General features: G+C 32.4%; 1 protein-coding gene across 30 annotated transcripts in view; it reads right to left on the reverse strand.

Moving 5' to 3' along the window:
* ZBTB20 (zinc finger and BTB domain containing 20) overlaps positions 1 to 13130 on the reverse strand; it is a 775662-nt gene that overhangs the window by 486733 nt on the left and 275799 nt on the right. For 3 of the 30 annotated variants that reach the window (XM_019448040.2, XM_053903368.1, XM_053903371.1), the window contains one exon: positions 5412 to 5473. The exons of the other annotated variants lie outside the window; for them this stretch is intronic. The gene's annotated coding sequence lies outside the window, so the exon portion shown is untranslated. The remainder of the gene's footprint in view (positions 1 to 5411; positions 5474 to 13130) is intronic. 30 annotated transcript variants of the gene reach the window in all.

The following is a 13130-nucleotide window of genomic DNA, read 5'->3' on the forward strand; positions in this document are numbered from 1 at the left end:
TAATATGGATGTTAGAAATATGGATGTTAACCCATGGAAAACAAAAATAAAATGGTATTTTGATGCTAAAAAGTCAAATGTTGTATATGGAGGCCAAAGAGAAATTATTTTAGATAACAAGATTGTTTATTTTTATTTTTACTATATTTACCACAACACTATATTAGTATAAAAACCCGAGAGTTAGCTGTGCTTACAAAGGTAAAGCCCTATAAAAGCCCGAAAGCATGTATCTCAAGAGTCTAATCCAATTCTATCTGAGGAGCTATCCTCTTTCCGTGAGCTCTGTCATGTAGAATTACATCATCTCCCATGGCTCAGATTATCTCCAATTCATAAAATGCTTTAACAAAAACTGTTATGAAGTAGGTTCTATTTTATATTCACATAACTTCCTCCTCACTTTGGTTTAGCACGGAAATACACAATACATCAATATGTGTTTCATTAAGACAGTTGTTTCGATATAGTAACAAGCTGGGCAAATAGAGGAAGTGTGCTGGATGTAATTTATTTACATTTTAATAAGACCTCAGATGAATGATACCACACAGGAAGCTCATAGTAAGGTTAGAGAGAGTGGTGACTGACAAACTGCCTTGAAGTTTGGAAGCTGTAAATATTACTTAATCAATACTATTACTTCTGAATTAAGATAGGATAACAGTTCCACAGGGATAGGTATTGTGGTCTATGACAAACATTATGCAGTGCAGACACTAAAAATTGAGAGGGATATAAATTTTCCAAAATATAAAATTTTAAGGTTATAACTTAGAACATAGATCAAATGCTAAAGTGTAAAAGAGATATCTCCATGATATAAAAATCTCATCAAAGCCCAAAGGATAGGACTCTACTTCCTTAATACACCAAAGATTACTGCTAAAATTCCCATTTAGTAGAGATGCTAACTTCGTGTTAGCATTTGGATTTCTCCTACTTTACATGTTATCTCTTGTGTGAATGGTTCTAAAAATCAGGGCAAGTTTTTTAATAAGAGATTCAGAAAGCAATGATTTTCAGTCTACAATTACAGTAGCCTGCACTACTCCTGTTTCCAAATGCTGAGCAAGGCCATTTTGTATGAGACAAATTATCACTAATAATATTTCAGAAATTAATGTGCATGACATTTGTCTAACTGGTGTTGTTCCAAATAGAATTTTAAAAACCTTGCAAAAGTAAATATAACATTTAAGCAGCAAGTGAAGAAATAATGATAAAGATACAATAGAACAGGAAAAGTATGAAGAGGCCAGGGTGAGGTCAATATACAAAAGGTGCATTGTAAATTCTAATACATTTGCTTGAGTGCAAAACAAGACTATGATCATATTTATATTAGCTACTATAAACATAAATATTTCATTAGGATTTGCTGTCATGCATTTTTTTCTTGTTTACATCTTATCTACCAACTAGAAATTTAAGTTTCCTGAGAGTTTGTGATTTATGTTTTTCTCTACTACAATTCATAACAACTAGCATGATGCTAACTAGAAAATTGATTCTTGATCACTATTTGCTGATTTGATTTGTGTGAAATATAAAGAATCTGGTCAAAAGGGTATAGTTTTAAAATATCAGATGTTCTTGCATATTATATAAAAGAACAAAATAAAGAATCCTGAAAAATAAAATAAATTAAAACAGTGGATTGGAAAAACTAGGAACATTATGCTAAACTCCATTAAAGCAATAAAATTAATTTAAAAAAACTTCATTGAAAATAAATCAATGTAAGTGGACACTTAAATCCCACAGATAATACAGAAGACTCCCAGAGAAATGAAAACACAATGTTGGCGTCATAAAAGTGATTTGCCCCCAAATCACATATCATTTGTGTCGTACGATATAAGAAGTGATAAAGTATGATTGGAAATTCCAATTTGCTGATCGTATAGAACATACACAATCTATATTATAGAGGTCTATGAATTTTCTGAGACGGTACCAGGTTTTATAGATGCTCTTGATTAGAATCTGAACACTATTATTTCAGATGTAAAAACTCATAATTTTGATTTTAAATAATAATTTAAGTTTTAGCAATTTTTAAAATCCACATTTTGACATGGTATACAATTGGGTTATAAAAGCCTTCAAAGTGTTCTTCATAAAATACTAAATGTGATGTTTTACTAGTTATGCGAGGACAATTTAATAATGGGAAATCAATTACTATAAATCCCTTGCTGAATTATCATGCTCCGAATAATCCTATGTTTTTAGAGAAAGAAACTATGCATCTGAATTCTAATGCCCAGCAAACAATTTCTGGTACATAGTGTAAGTACTGAGTAAATGTGTGTTAGAACTGACCTGAATTGAAAAAGACATCACAATAGAACTCTATGTCCATCAGTTAGAGTTTAAAAATATTTATTCAAAAAGGCATGTAATGTACTTCAACACTCATTCTTAATAAACAAAGAAAGGGTTAGAAATAGTTTTCTAAAGAATATCTGTCTTAAATCAACAACTAATATCCACCTTGTGACTAAGGAAAAAAAAAAAAAAAACAACTAGAGATATTACCACATAATCAAGAACAATGATGCTTCCTATCTTCATGGTTACTTAGCTGTTTTGGAATTTCCAGTAATGAAACAGGGTATTAAACAGAAATAAAAAGGAAAAAGATGATAAAGTCATCATTTGCAGATAATTTAATGATCTTAAAAAACTCAAGACAAAAAACTTACTAAAAAATTATTACGAAATTTGAATAAAGTAGCTAGATAATAAATGTTACACACTGCTATATGATATACAGCGATGTTGTTAAGAGAGTAAATCATAAGAGTTCTCATCACATAGAAAAAAATTTTTTTCCTTTTCTTTTTATTGTATCTATATGAGAAGATGAATGTTGGCTGCACTATTGGAATCACTGAAAAATTTTAAAAATTATGTAAAATCCTAACAAATCACAACAAAACTATTATAAAGAAAATATGGCTTTTCTTGGAATATACACAGTTAAGGGCAACAGCAAGGACATAGCATGCCTTTACTTAAGTATAATAAAGAATTTGGGTACCTATATGAATAGTAAGACACAATTTATTTATTATAAAACATTACATAAATAAAAACATACGATGCTGCTGAATGTGAAGACAACATTGCAAAGATACTGATATTAATTTATAGGTTTAATAAAATTCCAATAAAAATTCCAATGGAACATTTTTACAAACTGAATGCAATAAGCTAATTTTGAAAAACGAGGAGGTGACAATACAGCCAAGTATCTTTGAAAAAAGAAAAATAAGGAAGGTTTGACTTAACCGATGTGTAAACTTACTATGCAGCTCTAATGGAAACAGTATAGAACCAGTGAAAGAACATATAATTCAAAAACAGATCCTAATGTTGATAAAAATTAGTAAGCAATAAAGATGGTACCAATCGGAAAATGGTTTGGGGACAATTGATTAACTATAGGGAACAAAATCGAGATGCTTATCACATACCTTAGGCTAAAATAGTTTCTGGAAGGAACAGAAAATTAAAAATACAAAATAAAATCATGATAATACCAGAAAAATGGTGAGTTCTTATCAGACTTCAAGCTGGTAAAGAGAAGATAAAAGCAAAGGCACAGTCATAGGGAAAGCAATATAATAGAATTGTGTTGCTTCTCACATCAACAACAACAAAAACCATTCAATGGCATATGAAAACTGGGAGAAACATTTTTACATTACGTTGACAAAAACAGTGATTTAACATTTTAAATATCTTGCAAATCATCAAGACAACAACTTGAGTAAAGAACAGGAGCAAACAATTTACAGTAAGAAAAAAAAAAACAATGGCAAATAAGCATATGAAAGACATTCCAGCTCCATATTAATCAAATTGTTGCAAATTACAACAAAATAAACAAGGGTGTTTTTTTTTTGCCTGCTGAATTAGTAAATATTTATAAAATAATACTATTCAAAGGAGGTAAGAGTGTACTTAGAAAAGCAATCTCATATACAATTTGGGAGGAGTTATCAAAAGAACCTTGAGAAGTTTACATACACTACCCCAGAAATCAACCTTCTAAAAGTGATGCTGAAAACATAATCCAAGATGTAGATAAAAGTATATGTGTAAGAATGGTTGTCAGAGCAGTAGGAAAAATGGTGGAAAATAACTTACATGTCAAATATGGAGAAGTCTAAAAGGTTTTGGTACATAAATAAAACATAATATTGTGCAGCCATTAAAAGTATTTCATGATTCTGAGAACTAATAATATAATTATTGCTAATTGAAAAAAGCATAATATTGACTATATGATCCAAAATTTTTAAAGAAAATACATACACACACACACACACACACACACACACACACACATCCACTTAGAAATATACATAAAATTGGAAGGAAGCAGAGCAAAATCTTAGAATTGTTCATCCCTGATTTAAATTTATGCACTATACATTTTTTCTATTTCCATAATTATATGCAATGAGCATATTTTATGTTTTAAGCTGAAAATAAAAACTCAAAACCTTTATTTTAAACCTAAAATGAATTTATATGTGTTCAGAACCCATTCGGGAAAACAAACACCAATAGAAATCACTTTTCTTATATATATGGAATTATTGTGCTCATTCATTTGTGGACCTCCATAATTTTGTGCATAAGGAACCTCTATTGAGATATTTGATTTTCTTATTTTATTTCCAAAGAACATAATATATCTCCTGAATTAAAAGCAAAGGAAAATAAAGTCACTCTTAAGTACCATATTTGACCACAATGCTCTTCCAATGCTCTGCTGGCCCTTTCTCTGACCACTTCTACATGAAGTTTACCTATTTTGTTAATAACTATTTTGGTATCAAGTTCAGTAATATTCAATCTGAGAATGTTTATCTAGTCCATTAAGCCAACACCAAGAAGTCACCTTCAACCAACTGTGACCAACACAGTGAATAGTGCATTTGATTTTCACATCTCCTTTGCCTGGAACACCAGCCATGCTGAATATTCTGAGAGTAACAATGGATGGGACTTAGATTTTTCATCAGTGCTTAAAAAATAGCTGCCAAAGTCAAGACATGCAGTAACCTTCTAAGTAAGTTTGCTGGCTCCATATTGTGTTTGAAGGCACACCCCCTCCAAACGTCTGCACTCACCATCTGCTACTCAACTGCAGAATAATGCACTCAAGTCTGGTGTTGCTTGGCATAGGCAAGGATAGTCAATGTCCAACTCCATTCAGACATGTGCACCATATCAGGAACCTTATGACACAGTCCTCAACATCAATGCAGCACTTTCAAGCCCCACTGCACATCAATCAAGTATGTATGACAGTCAAGCTGATAGACAAAATCTAAGCCAACCCTAAACACCTACTGTGCATGGATCTCTCCAGTTTGCCTGCAGCTCACCTTCTATTAAGACGATAGCTTTGGCCTAGTCTTCCATGCCAAAACAAGTCCATGGAGTCACTCTGGCAAGAAGAAGGGTCTATATCAATGTCAACGAACAAGTTCCTTGCTGCCGACCCTACCATCTGTCCTCCTGCTTCCCACCTACCTTACTTTATGTGGACCTTGATGAATGGGATTCTAACAGTCCAAGATTCTAGGTTAGCCAGCCTTTGCAGATGGGGTCAACATGACTGCCCTCTGGCCAAACACCCAGGGTGACATAGCTGAAGGTTACCAAGAGAGTGCCTTTTTGCAAATTTGATATTGGAAATAAAGCAAATAAAGATGTTCCTACCTGTTTTTGAGGTTTGGGTTTGTGAAGAGAATGATATGTTCAGTGCTTAAAATGAGGATGATTTCTCTTTAAATTTTTTGAAAATATTAAAAATGCTAAAGAATAAATCCCATTTCAACACTATGGATAAGAGAAGTAAGGTAAATAAAAATAAAACTGAGGTTGTTTTAAAGTATTTACAAAGTAGGTTTGAGGAAATGACTTGAAAAATCTCAGAAATATGTAGAAATAAGACTTTATAATGTAATATTAATATAGAAATAGAACATTTCAATATACATTAGATGCAACAATATTAGAGAATAGTGTATATGCTAAATGGAGAATAATAGCTTTCAGACCTATTCTCCATCAGTTGTATAGCACTTACAGACTTCATGGCTGAACAGTAGAATTTGATAGAATTTTAAACATGAGTAGTTAATGGAGAAATCAAATTTTTTGATCTTAAAAAAGATATATGAAATACAATAAATCAATATTGCCTTAAAATTGAAAATAAACTGTTTTTGTGAACATGTTGACAAATCTTTTCAATTAGGTCATTACAAATGCACTGGAGACTGAGCCTAATGACATATAAAACCAACAGAAACACCACTATTTTCAACCCAACTCAGCTTAATAAAATGATATAATGATATGCCTTTATCTTTTCATTCAAGAGAAACTAAATGTACTTCTAGAATGGCCTCTGGACTCACCAAAAACAAAACTCTACCCTAAATTCAAAATATAGTATCATCTAGGCAATTTAGATAAGTAATAATTATAAAGTGAATCTTTACCACACCAATAAGATAATGAACGTGAAAAATATGTTACACATATTAAGTATCATACACAGAATTATTCAGAGCTTCTATCTCAGTGCTTTGTACATAGTAAGCACTTACTAAATGCTTGTAGAATTGATTAGAATTTAATTGAAAAGAGAGGTATAATGAGACTTCTATAAGTAGAATTCAGATCCTTTCAAGATCATGGGAAAAAGTTCAATCAAATTACATTACTAGGTACATCAGTTGTCTTTGATGTTATAAATCAAGATGAGCTTCTATTGTATCTAAAGAAAATTTTTGTAGGATTATCTTTGGAGAAATCACAGTGGAATAAAAAGCATGATTATTTTTAATTTCTAAATATATCCAAATTTTTTATCATTCTTTGGTCAAGTAAGATAATGCTATAGAAATCCTACATAAAACCCGAATTTACAATGTCCTGGCCTAATCATCTGGATAATCTCTTTGAATTTTCCTAAAATATGCTCCCATCCCATTTTCTATGGGAATTCTCCCACTGATTAACACAGAGAATGAGAATTTGGCCTGTGCTCTATAGACACCATTGAAATGTGGCCACCTGAGGCATGTAGGGAGGGCATCCAGCTGGCACGCCACATGTTGCCCTGGAGTAGAGTACAATGAGAGGGATATTTTGGCTAAGACTACCTGGACAATCTCTACAAAGGCCCTGATTATGAAAAGGACTTCAGTATCATCATTGTCTCTTGAGTATAATATGAGCCAAGGAAACTTCTGTTTCTAAGTTTATATATTTTACCAAAAAAAGCACTTATAAGAAAAATCAAAGAAGCCTGGGCCATTGATATCAGAATCTGAGCATTATCCATATCACTGGGGGCAACTCTTTTGATTTTGAGAACCACAGACACTTTAAAATTGATGCTAAAGCACACTAAAGACTTGACCATAAACTGCAACATAGTAAACTCTGTAAGGCAAAGGATGCAAAAACACAGAATGCAAATTTGTCTTTAGTGCAATTGCTAGATTATATATTATGAAAATCAAGAAGTTCATATACTACACATTTAAGAAATATTTGATTTTATTTGTACTTTATGCAACTTGTGGGAAAGAAAAGCCATGCATTTGAACTGCAATGCCAATGAAATAATTTTGTCAATTTTGAATCCTTTTTTTCAAAACACCATACGTGATTAGAACACATAATAATGCACTACTATTTTTGCCAATTTTCGTTTTAAAACCAAAGTTGTTTTTGTATTACATAAGCACAAAATCAGAATTTCAAAACCAGCAAACATATTTAGGAGTGAATTTTAAATTAAACCCACTTGATTCTTTGTTAAATCAACTTTGAGCGCCAGGAACATTTTTGTAAAATTCCACTGGGGTAAATAGGGTAGCTAGGAAACGCTCCTCATAGTGAGAAGAAGCATATGCATTATTTTCAAGTTTTGTTTAGATTTTTTCATCCTCCTACTGAATGGTTCTAGTGATATTTACAATACAATATGAGTATAAATCTTAAGGGATTTATGATGTCACCAAATGCTGAGAAACAATTACAGCTGGGATTTACATTTGTGTTTATGTATTATTTTGCCTATAGATTCCAAAAACCAATGAAGAAAAACTTTTGATACAAAACATATCCTGGAACTGAAAGACAGATTCCATCTATCATTATAACCAGTTGATAGTAATTCTAAGACAGAGTTTGACAGTAAGTGAAACAAACAAACATAATGGTTTAAATATGCCACTTCAGCCACTAGAGCTGTCAGTCAAGAGGCTTTTTTTTGTATCATTAATTCAATGCCATATAAATAGGAATTCTTACTTTTCAATAAATTTTGGTGACAAGTTGTCTACACAAAGAAAACCAACACCTATACGGAAACTTTTAATTTGTCATCATGAATGTCTATTTGAACTTATTTAAAATGTTATAAATGTGGGCTTAATTTACACGCATATTTTTCCCCTACAAGCTCAAGAAAATCACAATGATCACAGTGTTCCTAAGCCTAATGAGTCCCAATTTATGACAGAGAAAAATGGAAGCTCAGAGAGATAAAGAGTACTGGAAAGGATCATACTGGAAGTCCAGGAATATATTAAGTGCAGTCTCATGGAATTTTAATAAAACCATAAAAATTATCCTTTTATATTTTTCATTAACTTATCATTTTACTTAATTCAAAATATTGTGCAGGAAAGTTTTATTGCCGACTTAGGTAACTGAACATTTTTATTAATTTAATTAGGTTTTGCAATTTGTGACCAATAAGATTTGGCTTACATCTTGCCTTTTTCTTCAGGAATTTAGAGACTTTACAAATCTTAATACCCTGATGGCTACGTAAGACTTATGAGGCTAGGAAATAATGAGATTGAACTTGGCCCCTCTTCCATCTTTATTGACAGATAGCCCGAGTGCCAAAAGCCAGCGCTGCTGGTTGTCCATCATCATATCTAAATATTGATTTTCCTAAAACTTGTATTTTGAGACTTTCTTCATTTTAGAATTACAGGTAAAGTCACTTGCCTTTGATATAAACTGCATGCAATAAAGAAGGAGGCAGTCCTACACAATAAATATGTAGGGAATGGTTTTCCACCTCTGCATGTTGCAGAAAATCCCACTGAGTTAAGTAGGGTTCTACCAAGGCCACTTAAACATATTAGCCTATTATGCTCCACATTTCTTTATTGTTCTCAAAAAGCTAATGAAATGTTCCAGTGTAATGTTTATGCTGGAGCACTTTTAAAGGCATTTTCGAAGTGATATTTCTCTCATAACTCCAGAAGGGGGTTCTACTTCCTACAAGTATTTAGTAGACCGTGCAGAGACCATGTAGTCTCATTACTGAGACTGTTTAGTTGCAAGGCTGGAGAAGAATTCTTAAAGATGATCACTTACGAGTTTCAGTGTGGGCTTTAACATCACTGTAGAGTGACAGGAATTACAAAGCTGGCAAGCACACATGGCATATTGTCCTACTGAATAGATAGATTTTTAAAACTGTGTATTGTCCATTCATAGATAACACTGACTTATATTGTCAATCTATTGGTTCAGGGTATATCAATGTAAAATTAAACAACTGGTTTTCTAGATTCAGTTCTTTTTAGAAAAATAAGAGACTACGGTCTTCTATCATGAAAACAGTCAGTATGGAGAATGAAACCCCATCAGTTACCTTAGCTGTTGGGGTGTCAGTTTCATCTGTAAGAGACAGGGATCAGACCTATTGATCTCCATGATATCTTCCAGTTCTAATATATGCTGGTTTTATGATTCCAAATACCAACACTGTGTATTGAGAAATAGCAAAGTATGCAAAGAATAAGGGAAAGAACTTCATTAAATTATTAGCTTTACAGCAAAACTGAAGTTATATAATTGTGCCTTGAGTTCTCATACACAACCACCTCACTTACTAAACATCATCAATAATATGAAAGAAAGGGTGAATGTTAAGGTCACATGTGGTAAGGTTAAGGTTAAAGCCAAGACTAAAAATATAATTAATTGAGAACTGAAAAAATTAGAAACTTCTACCAAAATAATATGTAGTATGCCTTGACAAATGACAATTCCTTATATAATCGTTCTCAATGAAAAGCAACAATTGGGAGAGATCTTGGAATTTTTTGTTTTTTATTCTCAAGAAATCATGCTATAATCCTAAAAAGTATTTAACAGGAGTCATAGTTCTGACTTCTACTGGATAATGCTAAGAATGTAATATCCTTATTCTTATTCTTTTTTAAAAAAATTGATATTAACATTTAATATAGATACTGCACTTAATTAATGCCAACTATGTTCCACATGGTTTATTTGCATTCACTCATGCATTCACTCATGCAATCCTTCCATCAACACTAGGGAGTAAGTACTATTAGAACACAGAATCATGGAGGTGGTTATCAGTAATGCTAGACTATCAAACTGACTTATGGGTCCCCCCACTTTTTTTCGGTGTGCAAAGCTAACATAGTGTGCCACCGTGTTTCAAGAATATCACACCTATCAAATCATTATGTTTTTGTATTCTTCCTAATATTAACCAAGAGATGTAAATTCTACCATGTATTATTCTTCCATACATGAAAGTAGAGATTGAACAGAGATGAAATTAGGGGCGCCTGGGTGGCTTAGTTGGTTAAGGGTTCAACTCTTTTTTCAGGTCATGTCATGATCTCACGGTTTGTGAGTTCGAGCCCCACATCAGGCTCCGTGCTATTAGCATGGATTTTCTCTGTGCTATTAGCACGTACTATTAGCTTGGGATTTTCTCTCTCTTTCTCTCTCCCTTCCTGTCTCTTTGTCCATTCCCCGCTTGTGCATGCATGTTTTCTCTCAAAAGATTTTTTAAAAAGAAATAATAGAGATGAAATTAGAAGGTACACACACTTTTTTTCTCACTATAAGTGTGAAGACATATCCATAAATTACTAGAGGCATAAAAACCAATAACCAATGAGAATGAAATGGTTTCAAATGACATTATAAGCTCTTTAATAAGTGGATTCTTATAGAGTAATGAACACTAGAATGGCACAAGGAACCTATATTTTAGTCCTGAAGCTACCACTATCAAATTGTATAATTTTGGGCAAGTTAACTTAACATTTAAGTGCATCCATTTGCTTATTTTTTTTTCTAATATGGGGAGATTTAGATCTCAAAAGTTTCCTTCCAAAAATAGCATTCTATAGCATGCTACCACAAAGTCAAGTCATGATTTGCTTTGTTTCATTTATTACATAACAGCCATTGATGTAAATGAATGGTATTATAGTCACAGCTTTAATTTACAGCAAAGATTGGGCCTGCTTTGTAATCATCTCTCTAGCTACAGCTCTGATATAATAAGGTGCTATCTTGAACATTGTGAGATATGTCATGTTCATTCCTGCTCAAGATATCTTGGCAGTAATCAGATCATATAAAAACTAAGAAGTGCATGAATACTTGGACTTAATCTCTTTTGACCTCTCCCATAATTTTTGACCTTGACTTAACTATCTCAGCCTGCTCCCCTTGACCTCTAATATTGCTAAATACTAAAGAAGTTCCTGGATATTATGTACCCAAACCAAGAGTGGCAAGCATAAAACAGGTGGAGGTAAGGGCAAGAGTATTATAATTCAGTAACATTTCTCATGCTCCCCATTATTTATTTAGTTATATTTGTTCCAGAAACTATTTTAACATATGACTATAGGAGAAGTCATGTGCAGCAGGCTGGTATTATTAAGTAAAATCAAAAAAAAAAAAATCATGGGAACATGGAATATCAGGTTCTATCATTTAAGCATTTCTACCACTAGAAATACTTGACGACCATACCACTTTCTTTGTAATCTGGAAATTGTTTTAAGATAAAGTCAGAAAGTAAAAATCCAGTTTCTATATTGTGGGCGATCAAAGGTCATTTGAAAGGAGAGCAGAGGTCAAGAGCAAACCCCTAGGTCTACTCCAGAAATTTCACTAGAGGGTGCTCTTGGGCTTTTATGAGTTGTCAGTTCTCCAATAAGAAAACCAAGTATTGCTTAGAAAATGTTCTGCCTTCCCACAAGTTGGATTCCATCATGGAACCCATGTCCAATACCTCATTATAAATGTAAGAATACTTCAAGAAAACCTTGAGCCTGGTTCCTATTTCCCTTTGAAATTGACTTGTTTCTACTGGTATTATATTTGTAGGCTTCACAAATGTAAGACCCACGAGAGATCTCACAAGTCTTCAAAAGTCTGCATTCTAATTAGGTAACCACAGAAACTTCCTGAGAAATCAAAATGAGCTTAAATGGGGTTAACTGATGAAGCTATTTTTGCAAATGTATTTTTGCAAACACAATTTTGATCTTGTAATTGGTTCATAATTTATATATCTACTGAAAGGATTTTCATTATTCTATAGGACCTGTAGATGTAATCTTACTGTCAAACCAATCTCAAGCAATTATTTATATATTTATTATTTGTTTTAATGACAACATCTAATATTGAGCACTGAATAAGTACTCAATAAATATGTCTGTATCTTTTACTGGGTATAGAAATTTCTGCAGTATATTCCCGAGAAAATGTCATATAATTAATTCATAATCTCTACTCCATATGTTAGACAATTTTCCTTTATGACTATAGTTTTCACATTTCTTGAATTTATATTAAATGACTTATTCTAATTATTCCTGATGCTAGCTTCTTTCTATATGCTTCTTGTTTTTGCTACATTCTTAAGAGAAAATGGAACATGGAAATTGTTTTCTGTGATTACCTTTTAATGTTTATTTTTTATTTATTAGGAAGACTGAACATGTTTTTTGTTTGCCTACACATTTAAAAAATGGCAATAGCATATGATCATACATGACAATGCTCTTCTTAAGAATCAAAATTAATGTCTAAGTAAAATTCTTCTTCACCTTCAGAATGTAAAGAGTTCTGAACCACTGATGGCCACTGGCCATTATGCCTGGCATCACGGTGACCTCTCATCATGCATGCTTGCAATATTGATGGCTTTAGCATCTTTACAGTTGATCGGATAATTCTGAAGATGATTATGGAATACTAAGGCTTTGTCT

Source organism: Panthera pardus, unplaced genomic scaffold (genome assembly GCF_024362965.1).
Source record: "Panthera pardus isolate Hobbes unplaced genomic scaffold, ASM2436296v1 HiC_scaffold_16, whole genome shotgun sequence".
In the NCBI taxonomy this organism is placed as follows: Eukaryota; Metazoa; Chordata; class Mammalia; order Carnivora; family Felidae; genus Panthera; species Panthera pardus.